The 15,175-nt window shown below is 38.2% G+C and overlaps 1 protein-coding gene across 4 annotated transcripts in view; it reads left to right on the plus strand.

Moving 5' to 3' along the window:
• The window catches only part of TBC1D19 (TBC1 domain family member 19), a 177,480-nt gene that overhangs the window by 80,871 nt on the left and 81,434 nt on the right, over window positions 1-15,175 (plus strand). The gene's annotated exons all lie outside the window — the stretch shown is intronic.

Consider the following 15,175-nt stretch of genomic DNA (forward strand, 5'->3'; position numbering starts at 1 on the left):
GTTCTAAAAATTGACAGATTATGTGGGCATATGAATATGAGAGAAATCATCAATAGCAGATGGGTTAAAGATTCAGTAAAGAAAAAGTATTTAAGACACTGATAATTCCTGAAATATTCTCAATGAGGATTTTTTAAAAAATTTATTTAAGCCCATCAATCAAGGAAGTCAACCATTTAAAGATTTTAATGAAGAAAATACCAATAATTATCTAACCTTTTGACTAAAAACAGAGATTTTGAATCATATAGACCTGGTTTCAACTTCTACCTCCACCAGCTTTCTAGAAATACATCATTTGAACTAGTTCCTTAAACTTCTTCAAACTTCAATTAACCCATATTTAAATATAGGCAATAATATTTATATTAAAGAATTGTTGTGAGGATTCAATGAAATAATATCTGTGAGTCCTTAACAAAATGCCTGGCACATGAATGTTCACCCTCAATGGTAGTACTAATAACAATTACATATTGCATTTAATTATGTTATAAACTAATTATAATGAATTATGAGGTTCTTAAGGAAATAAAGCATTATTAATATCTATTATAAAAAGTATGTGTCTGATTTTTACAGATTATATATATGTTTATTTGTGCGTGTGTTTTATTTTTTTAAATGATTTATTTACTTATTTGAAAGAGTTACACAGAGAGAGAAGGAGAGGCAGAGAGACAGAGAGGTCTTCCATCCACTGGTTCACTCCCTAGATGGCCACAATGGACAGAGCTGTGCTGATCTGAAGCCAGGAGCCAGGAGCTTCTTCTGGTTCCCCAACACAGGTGAAGGTGCCCAAGGACTTGGGCCATCTTCTACTGCTTTCACTGGCCATAGCAGAGAGCTGGATCAGAAGTGGGGCAGCCAGGACCTGAACTGGCACCCATATGGGATGCCAGCACTGAGGCAGCAGCTTTACCTGCTACGCCACAGAGCTGGCCTGTGTGTGTATTTTAAATTTCCCTCTGCGAATAGCATTGTCAAAAATCACTTGCTTCCATTTCACAAGAATAAAACCAATTTTTAGTAGTAACTACAGTGATAAGAATAAGAAGGGTCTTATTTGTTTATTTCATTGTTTTTGAGAAGCAGAGAGCCAGATAGAAAGAGACAGGTCTTGCAGCCACTGGCTAACTCCTAAAATGCCTATAGCATCCAGGGTTGGACCAGCCCGAAGCCCTGAGGCTAGAACTCAGTCTAGGTCTCCCCCACAGTTGGCAGGGACTCGAGTATTTGAGGTACCACTTGCTGCTTCCAGTATACATACTAGCAGGAAGCTGTAATCAGAAGCCAAGCCAGACCTTGAACCCTGATACTGTGATGTGGGATGCAGGCGTACCAAGCAGCATCTTAACTGCGGTGCCAAGCACTACTCTGAAAACTTGTGATTTATTTTAGAGCAGTTTTACACCAAATGATGTGGCTGACCTTTGTAGTGACACTCTAGAAGTAACAGTTTACAAAATAGGCTTATGTTTATGTTGGGCATTTATATGTGAGTTTATCAAGTCCTATGGAAGTTTTAACTCTTCTCCTGATCTAACACTGGCTCCTGGCTTCAGATCAGCACAGCTCTGTCCATTGTGGCCATCTAGGGAGTGAACCAGTGGATGGAAGACCTCTCTGTCTCTCTGCCTCTCCTTCTCTCTCTGTGTAACTCTTTCAAATAAGTAAATAAATCATTTAAAAAAATAAAACACACGCACAAATAAACATATATATAATCTGTAAAAATCAGACACATACTTTTTATAATAGATATTAATAATGCTTTATTTCCTTAAGAACCTCATAATTCATTATAATTAGTTTATAACATAATTAAATGCAATATGTAATTGTTATTAGTACTACCATTGAGGGTGAACATTCATGTGCCAGGCATTTTGTTAAGGACTCACAGATATTATTTCATTGAATCCTCACAACAATTCTTTAATATAAATATTATTGCCTATATTTAAATATGGGTTAATTGAAGTTTGAAGAAGTTTAAGGAACTAGTTCAAATGATGTATTTCTAGAAAGCTGGTGGAGCTGGAAGTTGAAACCAGGTTTCAACTTCAATAGCCAACTTCATTTTTCAGGAGGTAGGTTAACAAATCCTGTCTCGTTGCAGAGGAATTACCACCATTTCAAATACAAAATTAGAATGCTTCTAGAAATATCACCCTGAAAATTCTACATAATAACGACTTAAAAATCTCAGATAATATTTGTTTATTAAAATGCTTATAGGTGATTTTTACACTTGGATTTTGGAACTATTAGCCATCTGACTTTGCTAAATGCAAAATAACAGTTCTATTCAATATCTATAATACAAATTAATATTTTCAGAAAAATATTTTCAGAAAAGTTATTAATTTTTGTGCATTGATTTTATATCCTGTGACATTACCAAACTCTCCTAGGAGTTCCAGTAGTTTCTTAGTGGAGTCTTTTGGATCCTCTATATATTGAATCATGTCATCTGCAAATAGGGATAGTTTGTCTTCTTCCTTCCCAATTTGTCTCTTTGATTTGTTTTCTTGCCTAGTGGCTCTGGTTAGAACTTCCAGGACTGTATTGAATAGCAGTGGTGACAGTGGGCATCCTTGTCTGGTTCCAGATCTCAGCGGGAATGCCTGATTCAGTTTCCATCTTGGTTATGGGTCTGTTTAGGTTTTTATGTCTTCATGGCTTAATTTAGGTAGGTTGTGTGTGTTCAGGGATCTGTCCATTTCTAAGTTACCCAATTTGTTAGCATACTGCTCTTTGTAGTAATTTCTGATTTTTTTTGTTTCTGTGGATCTGTTTTTACATTTCCTTTCACATCTCTAATTTTATTAATTTGAGTGTTCTCTCTCATTTTTTTGGTTAGTTGGGACACGGTGTGTCCATTTTCTTTTTTCTAAGAACCAGCTCTTCATTTTGCTGATCTTTTGTAATTTTTTGTTTCAATTTTGTTTATTTCTTCTCTAATTTTAATTATTTAGTTTCTCCTACTATTTTTTGGTTTGGTTTGCTGTTGTTTTTCTAGACCCTTGATGCATTGATAGCTCATTTTTTTTTTGGTGCCTTTATAATTTCTTGATGTAGGCACCAACTGCTATAAACTTTCCTCTTAACTTTGCTTTTATTGTATCCCATAAATTTTGATTGGTTGTATTTTCGTCTTCATTTATTTCCAGAAGTTTTTTTTATTTCTTCAATGACCCACTATTCAGGAGCATGTTGTTCAGTGTCCATGTGTTTGCATATGTTCTAGAGATTCCTGAGTAGCTGATTTCCTGCTTCATTCATTTGTGGTCCGAGAAGATGCATGGTATAATTTCGTTTTTTTAATTTGCGGAGACTTGCTTTATGCCCTAGCATGGGGCCAATCTGAGAAAAAAAATCCATGCACTAGTAAAAAGAATGTGTATTCTGTGATTGTAGGATGGAAAATTGTATGGATATCTGTATAGTCAATAGTGTTGATTAACTCTTCTGTTTCCTTGCTGATTTTCTCTCTGTTTGTTCTGTCCATTGCTGAGAGTGGAGTACTGAAGTACCTATTACTATTGTATTTGAGTCTATGTCTCCCTTTAGGTCCCTTAACATTTCTTTTAAATAGTCAGGTGTCCTACTATTATGTTGCATATATGTTTATAATAGTTGCATCTTCCTGTTGGATTGATCCCTTAATCATTATATAGTGGCCTTCTTTTAAAAGTTTTTGATGGCCAGCGCCACGGCTCACTAGGCTAATCCTCTGCCTTGCGGCGCCGGCACACTGGGTTCTAGTCCCGGTCGGGGCGCCAGATTCTGTCCCGGTTGCCCCTCTTCCAGGCCAGCTCTCTGCTGTGGCCAGGGAGTGCAGTGGAGGATGGCCCAAGTACTTGGGCCCTGCACCCCATGGGAGACCAGGATAAGTACCTGGCTCCTGCCATCGGATCAGCGCAGTGCGCTGGCCGCAGCGTGGCGACCATTGGAGGGTGAACCAACGGCAAAGGAAGACCTTTCTCTCTGTCTCTCTCTCTCACTGTCCACTCTGCCTGTCAAAAAAAAAAAGTTTTTGAGTTAAAGTCTATTTTGTGTGATATTAGGATGGCTACACCAACTCTTTTTTTAGTTTCTGTTAGCATTGAATATCTTTTTCATCCTTCCACTTTCAGTCTGCATGCATCTTTGTTGGTGAGATGGGTTTCTTGTAGGCAGCAAATAGATGGGATTTTTTTAAAAAACATTCAGCCAATCTGTGTCTTTTAACTGGAGAGTTAAGGCCATTTACATTCAAAGTGGCTATTGATAAGTAATGAATTGGCCTTGCCATTATTCCATAAATATCCTATTTTTTACTTAGGATTTCCTTTGTACTTTTACTGGGAGATTTTCAGCCTTTACCTTCTTTCGTACTGATGAACTTGTTTCTGTGTTTCTGTGTGCAGCACATCCTTAACCATCTTTTGCAAGGCTGGACAGTGGTGACAAATTCTTTCCATTTCTATTTGTTATGGAAGGTCTTTATTTCACCTTCATTCATAAATGAGAGCTTTGCAGGGTACAGTATTCTCGTTTGACAGTCTTTTTCTCTTAAGATTTCGAATATATCTCACCATTCTCTCCTAGCCTGTAGAGTTTCTTTCTTTTTTTTTTTTTTTTTTTTTTTTTTGGCAGGCAGAGGGTACAGTGAGAGAGAGAGACATAGAGAAAGGTCTTCCTTTTCCGTTGATTCACCCCCCAATGGCCTCTGATCTGAAGCCAGGAGCCAGGTGCTTCTCCTGGTCTCCCATGCGGGAGGACTTGGGCTGTCCTCCACTGTACTCCCAAGCCACAGCAGAGAGCTGGACTGGAATAGGAGCAACTGGGACAGAATCTGGCGCCCCGACTGGGACTGGAACCTGTTGTGCTGGTGCCTCAGGCAGAGGATTAGCCTATTGAGCCATGGCGCCAGGCATGTGTAGAGTTTCTTATGAGAAGTCAGCTGTGATTCTTGTAGGAGATCCTCTGAAATTAAACTGGTGTTTCTCTCCTGCACATTTCAGAATCTTTTCTTTATGCTTCACTGTGAAGAGTTTGATTACAATGAGTCATGGTGCAGATTTTTGCTGGTCATGTCTATTTGTAGTTCTTTGTGCTTCCTGTGCTGGATATCCTTTTCTTCCTCCAAATTAGGGAAGTTTTCTGTTATTATTTCACTAAAAAGGCCTTCTAATCCTTTCTCTCTTTCCACACTTTCAGGAACTCCTAGAATCCATATGTTGGGTGTTTGATAGTATCCTGTAGATTACCAACAGTGTTAGTTTTCTGATTTCTTCTTGTTTTTGGTCTGATTGCAAAATTTCCTGCAATTTATCTCTAAGTCGAATATTCTTTCTTCTGCTTCACTGATTCTGTTTTTTAAGTCTTTCCACTGCATTTTTATTTGTTTTATTGAATTCTTCATTTCCAAGATTTCATTTTGCTTTCTCTCTAAGATCTCAATTTCATGGGAGAAATTTTCTTTCATGTCCTGTGTGGATTTCTTTAGTTCATGCATTTTCTTCTGAATACTTCTAAGTAATCCTACAGTCAATTTTTTGAATTCCATTTCTAGCATTTCTTCAGTCTCTTCAGCTTCAGAATCTAGTATTGAAGTGTTGTATTCTTTTGGCGGCATCATGTTGTATTCCTTATTCTTGTTTCTTAAATTGGTGTTTTCATTATTTGGTATTTGTGAAGATACTCGTTGGTTTCTTCTTTGTTTTTCATTGTGGCAGCTTTTCTTTTTGGACTGTGCCTCTGTGGATTAGTGGAGTATCTACTTGTTCATTGAATACCTAGACGTGTGTGGTTGGTGTGGCCAGGGAGCTCTGTTCAGTGCTCCAGGATGAAGGGAGTATCTAAGGTGACACGCAGGCTGGGTGTTGTAAATCTCTCTCTCTTTCTCTCTCTCTCTCCTTTTTGGGGGTAAGTTTGTTCTGTTCTCTTGGCATAGACTCAGCTTACCTCCTCTCCTCAAAGGACACCAGTGTCTGGATATAATATTGGTCCATGCTACCATAAGGACCATGCAAAGGATCTGCAGTCCTCGGTGTAAACACAGATTCCCCAGCAGTGTCCCTCACCAGGGAACCAGGGAATCCTGAGCATACGGAGCCTCCTACAGTGACTGCCCAAAGTCCCAGCCACACCCTGAGCCCTCCCACGCAGCCTCAGTGTTTTCACAGTTACAACACAGAAGCCTCTCACATTCAAGTGCACCCAGCCCCACATCATTCTTCCTGCCAGCCTTGGGAGTCTGCTTGGCTGGTTGCTGGGCATGGACACCAGCTGGCATAGCTGTTATGTATGTCCAAAATGGTGCCCACTCTCTATTGGCTTGTTACAGAATGCCGTTGCAGGGTGACTGGGGAGAGAAAAACGTTTCCCGCCTTTTTCTCTCTCCTCTAGTTTGGCAGGTACACTATCCCCACGGGGCTCCAAGATGTATTCCCTCCAGGCTCTTCCTGCAGCTTTATTGCCAGTGTCTTTGGCAGCTGCAGTCTGGCCTCACCTCACTCTCCAAAGCTGTTGCAGAGGCTTTCGGCTGCTGGGGTCCTGAGTTGTGTGCGTCCGTACCCTCCACATAGTTCCACTGTGTCCCTCTAATTTGCTTGGAGTTTCCTCTGCCATTTTCTTCCTAACTCTTCCCTGAGACTGCGTTCTCTCTCCTCTGTTTTTAAACTATCTTCTGCTAGGCTAGAGCAGTAAGCTCCCTTCCTACTCTGCCATCTTAATCCAATCTATCACCTTGGCTTTTATTTAAATGAAAGACATATCTACCTGTTGTACCTCTAGGCAGTGTTTAACTTTGTTGACAATTCCTTTTTAAAATGCCCTTTGGCTTTTGTGGCAGCACTCTTTATGGTCTTGTTCATTTTTGGTGGTCTGGTTTGTCTTTGCAGTTAGGGTTTATACATTCCTACACAGATTTTACTGAATCCCACAGCTTCAGTTTCCAGTTGGCTCAAGTCTATAAATATGCTTCTCAGATCTCTTTTACTGGAGCTTCAGACAAACAGCCTAGGGAACCTAAGCACTTGTATATCTCACAAGCACCCCAAATGAAGATGTTTCAAACTCTTCCACAATTCCTTTTTCATAGCACTGCCATACATGCTACAGTATATGCATATTGTCAATGACCAATTATTTTTGTATCCCCAACAGATACAGACTATAATTTCGATGAAGGTAGGGAAGCAGTATAGCTTAATACTTAATAGCCATGGCTTTGAGCTTTAGGAAGACCTAGGTTCAAGTTCTCACTCTGCTGTTTCTTCTCTATGGCAAATTACTTCTCTGCTCAAAATTACTTTAACCCTTAGACTCCTCCACACACACACATGTGTTTGTGTTGGCTACATGTGTATACTAACCACAGAATTACAGAGATGCAGTTGTAATTCAGTTGTCTTTAACTTTTGAGGAAAAGTCTAATGATGTATTATCAGATCTTAATCAAACCTATTCTGTGGTCATTAAATATTTCTTAGAGAAAGTCACCCAGTCCAGTGAGATGAATAACCAGGGCCAGCATAGAGAATTATGACTTAATAAAGCAACTCCTTCAGTGTATTGCATGTGACCCTGATGCCTGGAGCAGCGTTCATGTTTGCCAGCATCCTACTCTAGTGCCTGAACTGACTTAAGATTCACAGAATCATGTAGATTACTGCCTGCATAGTTATAGTTGGCCTTTTTGGGGTACCAGGCAGCTCATTCCCCAAAATTGTATGCCCAACTATCACCATTAAATTTCAGATTTTCTGTTTCATCCTTCTTCCTATTTCACAGGGGCAAAAATGGAATTTATGAATGTCTCTCAATTTTCTCTCTTCCCCTAGAAATTAATCTTTATTGGACCCTTTCAACTTTTTCTAAGGCTCTATTTGTGCCTCCTTTTGTCATTTAGGAAATTTTTCTTCTGAATCTTCAACCTCTTCCTTTCTACCCTCTCATTTCCCTACATTTTCAAGTCTTTTGTATCTTAGAAATAAGAGCAAATCTTCATCCCATGTCTTCCCTAGCTATCTCCATATCCTTCTCCTTCCTTTCACAGCCGCACCTTCTGAAACCAGTCTATGCTAGGATTAATTTCATTATGACCTAATTAATTATATTTAATAAGATCCATTGCTTAATCTCATTCCATAGTCTACTGTTTATTGAATGGTATACACCCCCACTACACGACTCCAGCTTCCCTAGCTGAAGTTACCAAGGAACAGTGGGTGTATTTTAGTCCTTATATCTAACTGTGTTTGGTACTTTTGACTAATGTAAAATTAACCAAAATTGTTGATTCTTATTTTTGTTCACATTGTTTTCTTAGTTCTTCTTTCTCTCTTTTTCCTTTCCTTTGGTCTCTGTTAGGATTCCTCTGCTGGACCTTACCAGTACACAGAATTCCATTTTGATCTTATCATTCTACTCATTTTTTAGAACTGTCTCATCTACAAGTCATCAATTCCCTAATGACTTCAACTCTTTTCAGTGCAAACTTTTGATGAAAGTCTAAAATTTTTATTTCTAGTTGCTTACAGAACCCCATCACATGTTCAAAATCAGATTCAATGTATCTAAAAGAAAAGACACAGTCATTATTTCAGTGTGTTTGTGGTCCTTCATGAGATATTGCACTGGTGGTATTCTCTCCCTGAAATGCTTTCTCTGTCTTTTGCCAGCTCATCTCTCAAGATGCAGCTTAGTTTATCACCTTTTCTAAAAAGCCTTTCTAACATTAGCACCATATCCTGTCTCCTCCCAATTCCATCACTGCTACAGTTAGATGCTGTACTACCTTCTTTTTTGTCCCATCACAACAAAGATGTAGACACAAAGAGACAGACACTTCTTATTTTGTTTGGCTTACTTGTCTGCTTCCTTTTATAGAATTGAGTACTTGAGGGCAAGGATTTTTCTCATGCTGAGAAACAATGTTTTGATCAGCCCTTGTCCTGACTATCGAGGAACAACTTACTACTTTATTTCTTTTAGTATTTTTTTGTTCTATTTAATACCAGTGGTTGAACTCTTTAATTAACACACAACTATTCTTAGTCGTTTTAAATTTAACTGAAAAGTGATCCCTGTTAAATATAAGAGTGAGAATAAGAGAGGGAAGAGATATACAGTTCAGCACATGCTTACTCAGACTTACCCCTAACGGTAGAGCTAGAAAGGTGCCAGGGGATTTCAATTCAATCTCATCAAGGTGGCATGTACCAATGCCATCTTACTAGTTAAAGTGATCAGTTTAAGTTCATAATTGATCAAAAAGATAGGATTAAGTGTCAAAGCGAGTACATAAATAGACCAGTGTCTGCAAATAATAATTGATAGATTAAAAAGGAGAGAATGATCCTACATGGAAAGCAGGATACACAGCAGACTCATAGAATGGCAAATGCCCTAAACAGCACTCTGGCCTCAGAATCAGCCCTTAAGGCATTCGGATCTGGCTGAAGAGCCCATGAGAGTATTTCAGACATGGAAAGCCAAGACACTGTGACCACAAAAAAAAAAAAAAAATGACCTAAATGAAAGATCTCTGTGAGTGAGATCCCAGCGGAAAGAATGGGCCATCAAAGAAGGCAGTACCTTTCTCTGAAGGGAGGAGAGAACTTCCACTTTGAATATGGCCTTATATAGATAAAATCGGAGTTGGTGAACTCAAGAGGTTTCCATAGCCTTGGCAGCTCATGACAAGAGCCTAGGGTGATTACTGACATCATAAATAAGAGTGTCAGTTGTTAAATCAACAACGGGAGTCACTGTGCACCTGCTCCCTACGTAAGACCTCTGTCCTTAATGTGTTATACTATATAAATTAACGGTAAAACTACTACCCAAACAGTATTCTATACTTTGTGTGTCTGTGTGGGTGCAGTCTGTTGAAATCTTTACTTAGTATATACTAAGTTGATCTTCTGTATATACAGAGAATTGAAAATGAATTGTGATGAAGAATGCGATGGGAGAGGGAGTGGGAGATATGATGGTTGCGGGTGGGAGGGAGGTTATGGGGGGAAAAGCTGCTATAATTCAAAAGTTGTACTTTGGAAATTTATATTTATTAAATAAAAGTAAAAAAATTAAAAAAATACTATTAGTTTTCTAGTATTAGTCATGAAGGGCATGTTATTAATATATAATAAAAACATTGCAAGTGCAATTACAAGTAAGTTACTGTGTAGAATAGCAATTAAAATGAAATTATCTGTGAGCATTTATAATTTGTAGGTAGTAGTATAGCTATGAATATGTATTTGTAGTATATATTACTAAAATATTCCTTTAATGGATTTGAACTCAGTTTTTTACATCAGTACAAATGTAAAAACAAAGCCTGTAGAAAAACCAAGATAAATACATATTAATAAATTCAAACCCCTAAAAGTATTCTAAAGCAGTATTTTTTTTAGATATCTGCAGGTCCTACATTATTTCTCTTTGCTTTTTATAGGAGATGTAAAACTCCATGAATAAATGTGAAATTGTCTAATAAAAATATATCAGTAATAATCCTTAATTCAGGAGTTGTACTCATCCAACAAGGAAGGTTGTCTTCTTTGCCAAGCATGTAGCCAAGAGCACCACAGAAGCAAGAGGGACACTTGCCTCGCCCACTTGGATCAGCTGGATCAACACTGACAGTACATGAGTGAAGGGTGTCACAGCTACACACACACCATCACACACACCAGCATACTAAAGGGAAAATATGTCAGTCGTGTCAAATGATGTTTATAATATTCAGCAGCCATCTCTAATCAAATCTTTAAATTAATTGGAACTACTAAAATATACTATTTTCCAAATCTAACAATAAGTACAATGTGAACAGAAATGCTGAAGCTCTTGTAATTAGAATGTGGGGTACAGCAGTGATGCTATCACTACTATTGTTTAGCATAATTTTGAGGTTCCAGCTAATACTATAAAATACGTTGTATTATGGTTTGGGAAAGAAGAAACACAGTCATCTTATTTGGATGATTTTGATTATAAAGGACATAGAAAAATAATATCTAATCCTTATATACCACTTACCCTAAGCCAGCCACTGTTCTGAACATGCTGCATGTATTAATTCTTCATTTCTTTCATCAGTCTTACAAAGAAGGTACTATTATTATCTTCATTTTACTGAAGTCCAGAAAGCTTGTTAAGTTGTGCAGCTAATATCTGCATCATATTCTTGGGTAGGAAGCCTTGATATCATAAAACTTATCAGTTTTCCCCAAATATTTAATAGAATCCCTTTTATTTTTAACTGGATGAAATTATCTTAATGTTTATATGTATATTAAATATCTAAAATAGCTAAGCCAGTTATGAAAAAAAGGAATTGTGTGTTCATATGTAGATCCAAGTCTAGCATTTTATTTCAATTGGGAATGCATGGTTTATTTAATACATGATGCTGATAATTGAACATTCTTCTGAAAGAAAACAGGCAAAGTTTTGATAACCAGATGCAAGAATAAATTCCAGATGAATTGTAAATATTTAAATGAAAAAAATTCAATAATTTGAGAAAAAAATTAGAGAAATATTTTTATAAACATGTGTTAGAGAGCCATTGTCTAAACCAATAGTCATGAAGGATTTTTATTTTATTTATTTATTTTCCTACAGCATGTTCTTTTATAAATTTAATGCATGTATAAGAAGACCTAACTCAGAAAATGGCAGAATAGGGAGGGAGCTTATTGACCTAGTCTAAGAGAAGATATAATAATAGATATATAATAAAAGTGAAGATAGTGTAGTCTCAGGGAAGAGTTAAGGAAAAAACAGCAGAGGAAACTTTTCCTAAGTTAGAGGGACATGGTGGACCTATGTGGAGGGTGTGGGTGCCCACGGCTCAGGATGCCAACAGCTGAGATCCTATGCACCAGCACTAGAAAGTGAGGTGAGACGAGACTGCAGAGGCTGAGACACTGGCAAAAAAGTGGCAGGAAGAGCCTAGAGGGAACGAGGCTTGTAGCCCCATAGAGGAAAAGTGCACCAGCCTAACTAGAGGAGAGAAAAAATAAAAGAGACAGTACAGACATGTTTCTCTGTCTTTGATCACCTCAAAAAGGTATACAAACTGATAGAGCAGGCACCATTTTGGACATGCGTAGCAGCTGCACCAGCTCCTGTCTGCCCCCAGCAATCAGCTGAGTGGAGACTCCTGACTCTGGTGGGGAGAAATAACAGGAGACTGGGAACTTGTGACTGTGTGAAGCTTCTGAACCCGGACTGTGAAAACAAAACAAAACAAAACAAAACAAAACAAAACTGAGGGTGTGTGGGAGAACTCATGATGTGGCTGAGACTTTGAGTAGTCTTGTTGTGAGACCCCACAAGCTTGGGTGGTCCTGGCTACCTGGAGAGACAGTGCTGGGGAATCGGAACTTACAGTAAGGACTGCACAGATTTTTTGTGTGGTCCTTGGGACAGAGCAGACGAATATTATACCCACTGGGACTAGCTCTCAAGAACTAATCACCATTGAGGAGAAAAGCTCAGCTGAGCAGAATTACTTCCCTTCTGATTAAAAAAAGGAGAGAGAAGATTTACCACAACAAACCTTAGGCACACCCTTGACCCTGAAGAACTGAACAGAGCTCTCTGGCCACACCCACCACAAGCCTCTAGAGATTCACTGAAAGTAGGCAGTCCACTTATCTACAGAGTCATAGTACAACAATAAAAGCTGACAAAGCAGAAAAAAAAAGAAGAAACCATGGGTATCTCCACAAATGCTGAACAACAAATGCAAAAATCCAAGAAACAAGAATAAGGAAGACAACATGATGTCCTCTAAGAACATGACACTTCAATATAACATTATGAAGACAATGAGATAGAAAAAATGCAAGAAATGAAACTCAAAAATTGATGATAAGAATATTTAGAAGTAATCAAAAACAAATGCATGAACTACTGAAATCCATGCAGGACATGATAGAAAATCTCTCTCGTGAAAATGAAATCTTAAGGAGGAATCAAAATGAATTGAAGAATTCAATAGAACATGAAATGGAGATTTTGAAATCAGAATGAAATGGAGAATTCAATAGAACAAATAAAAAATGTAGTTGAGAGCCTTAAAAACAGAATCAGTGAGGCAAAAGAGAGAATATCGAACTTAGAAGAAAGAGCAGAGGAAAGTATACAGTCAAACCAACGACAAGAAGAAGAAACTAGAAATCTAAAAAATATTATTGGGAATCTATAGAATATTATTAAAAATCCAACATTTGGGTTCTGGGAGTTCCTGAAGGCATGAAGAGAGAGAAAGGATTAGAAGGCCTTTTTTTTAATGAGATACTAGCATAAAACTTCCTGAGTTTGGAGAAAGAAAGAGACCTCCAAGTACAGGAAGCACACAGAACCCCCAATAGACTTGACCAGAAAATATCCTCGCCACGGCATATTGTAATCAAATTCACCACAGTGAAACATAAAGAAAAGATTCTAAAATGTGCAAGAGAGAAATTCCAGATTACTCTCAGAGGATCTCCAGTTAGACTCACAGCAGACTTCTCATCAGAAACCCTACAGGCTAGGAGAGAATGGCGAGATATAGCATGAACACTGAGAGAAAAAAAACTGTCATCCCAGAATATTATATCCTGCAAAGCTCTCATTTGTGAATGAAGGTGAAATAAAGACCTTTCATAGCAAACAGAAATTGAAAGAATTTGTCACCACTCGTCCAACCCTGCAAAAGATGCTTAAAGATGTGTTACATGGCCCGGTGCCATGGCTCACTTGGTTAATCTTCCGCCTGCGGTGCCGGCATGCCATATGGGTGGCAGGTTCTAGTCCTGGTTGCTCCTCTTCCAGTCCAGCTCTCTGCTGTGGCCCGGGAAGGCAGTGGAGGATGGCCCAAGTGCTTGGGCCCCTGCACCTGCATGGGAGACCAGGAGGAAGCACCTGGCTCCTGGCTTCAGATCAGCGCAGCGCTCTGGCCATAACGGCCATTTGATGGGTGAACCAACGGAAAATGAAGACCTTTCTCTTCTGTCTTTCTCACTGTCTAATTCTGCCTGTCAAATAAAAAAAAAAAAAAAAGGATGTGTAACACACAGAAACATAGAAACATGGTCATCAATATGAAAGAAGGTAAAGGAGAAAATCTCTCAGTAAAAGGTCACAGGAAGTTCAAAGTATATTTTAGAAATATCTTTGGAAAAATGGCAGAGCAAAGTCACTACTTGTCAACAGTCACATTGAATGTAAATGGCCCCAACACTCCAGTTAAATGACACAGACTGGCTGAATGGATTAAAAAAACAAAACCCATCTATTTGCTGCTTACAAGAAACACATCTTTCCAACAAAGGTGCATGCAGACTGAAAGTGAAAGGATGGAAAAAGATATTCCATGCCAACAGAAAACAAAAAAAAGAGCTAGAGTAGCCCTCTTAATATCAGACATAATAGACTTTAACACAAAAACTGTTAAAAGAGACAAAGAGGGGCACTATATAATGATTAAGGGATCAATTCAGCAGGAACATATAACTATAATAAATGAATATGCACCTAATTACAGGGCACTGGGCTATTTAAAAGATATGTTAAGGAATTTAAAGGGAGACTTAGACTCCAATACAGTAGTATTGGAGGACTTCAATACTCCACTTTCAGCAATGGGTAGATGAACCAGACAGAAAATCAACAAAGAAACAGCAGATTTAATAGACACTATAGACCAAATGGATGTAACAGATATCTACAGAACTTTTCATCCTACACTTGAATACACATTCTTCTCAACAGTACATGGAACTTTCTCTAGGATTGACCTTACACTAGGCCATAAAGCAAGTCTCAGCAAATTGAAAAGAATCGAAATCATACCATGCATCGTCTCAGACCACAATGGAATGAAGCTGGAAATCAGCAACTCAGGAATCCCTAGAGCATATGCAAACACATGGAGACTGAACAACATGCTCCTGAATGAACAGTGGGTCATAGAAGAAATCAAAAGAGAAATCAAAAACTTTCTGGAAGCAAATGAAGATAGCAACACAACATATCAAAACTTAAGGGATACGGTAAAAACAGTGTTAAGAGTAAAGTTTATAGCAATAGGTGCCTACATCAAGAAATTAGAAAAGGCACCAAATAAATGAGCTATCAGTACATCTCAAGGATCTAGAAAAACTGCAGCAAACCA

The sequence above is a fragment of the Oryctolagus cuniculus genome, chromosome 2, assembly GCF_964237555.1.
Source record: "Oryctolagus cuniculus chromosome 2, mOryCun1.1, whole genome shotgun sequence".
Classification (NCBI taxonomy): Eukaryota; Metazoa; Chordata; class Mammalia; order Lagomorpha; family Leporidae; genus Oryctolagus; species Oryctolagus cuniculus.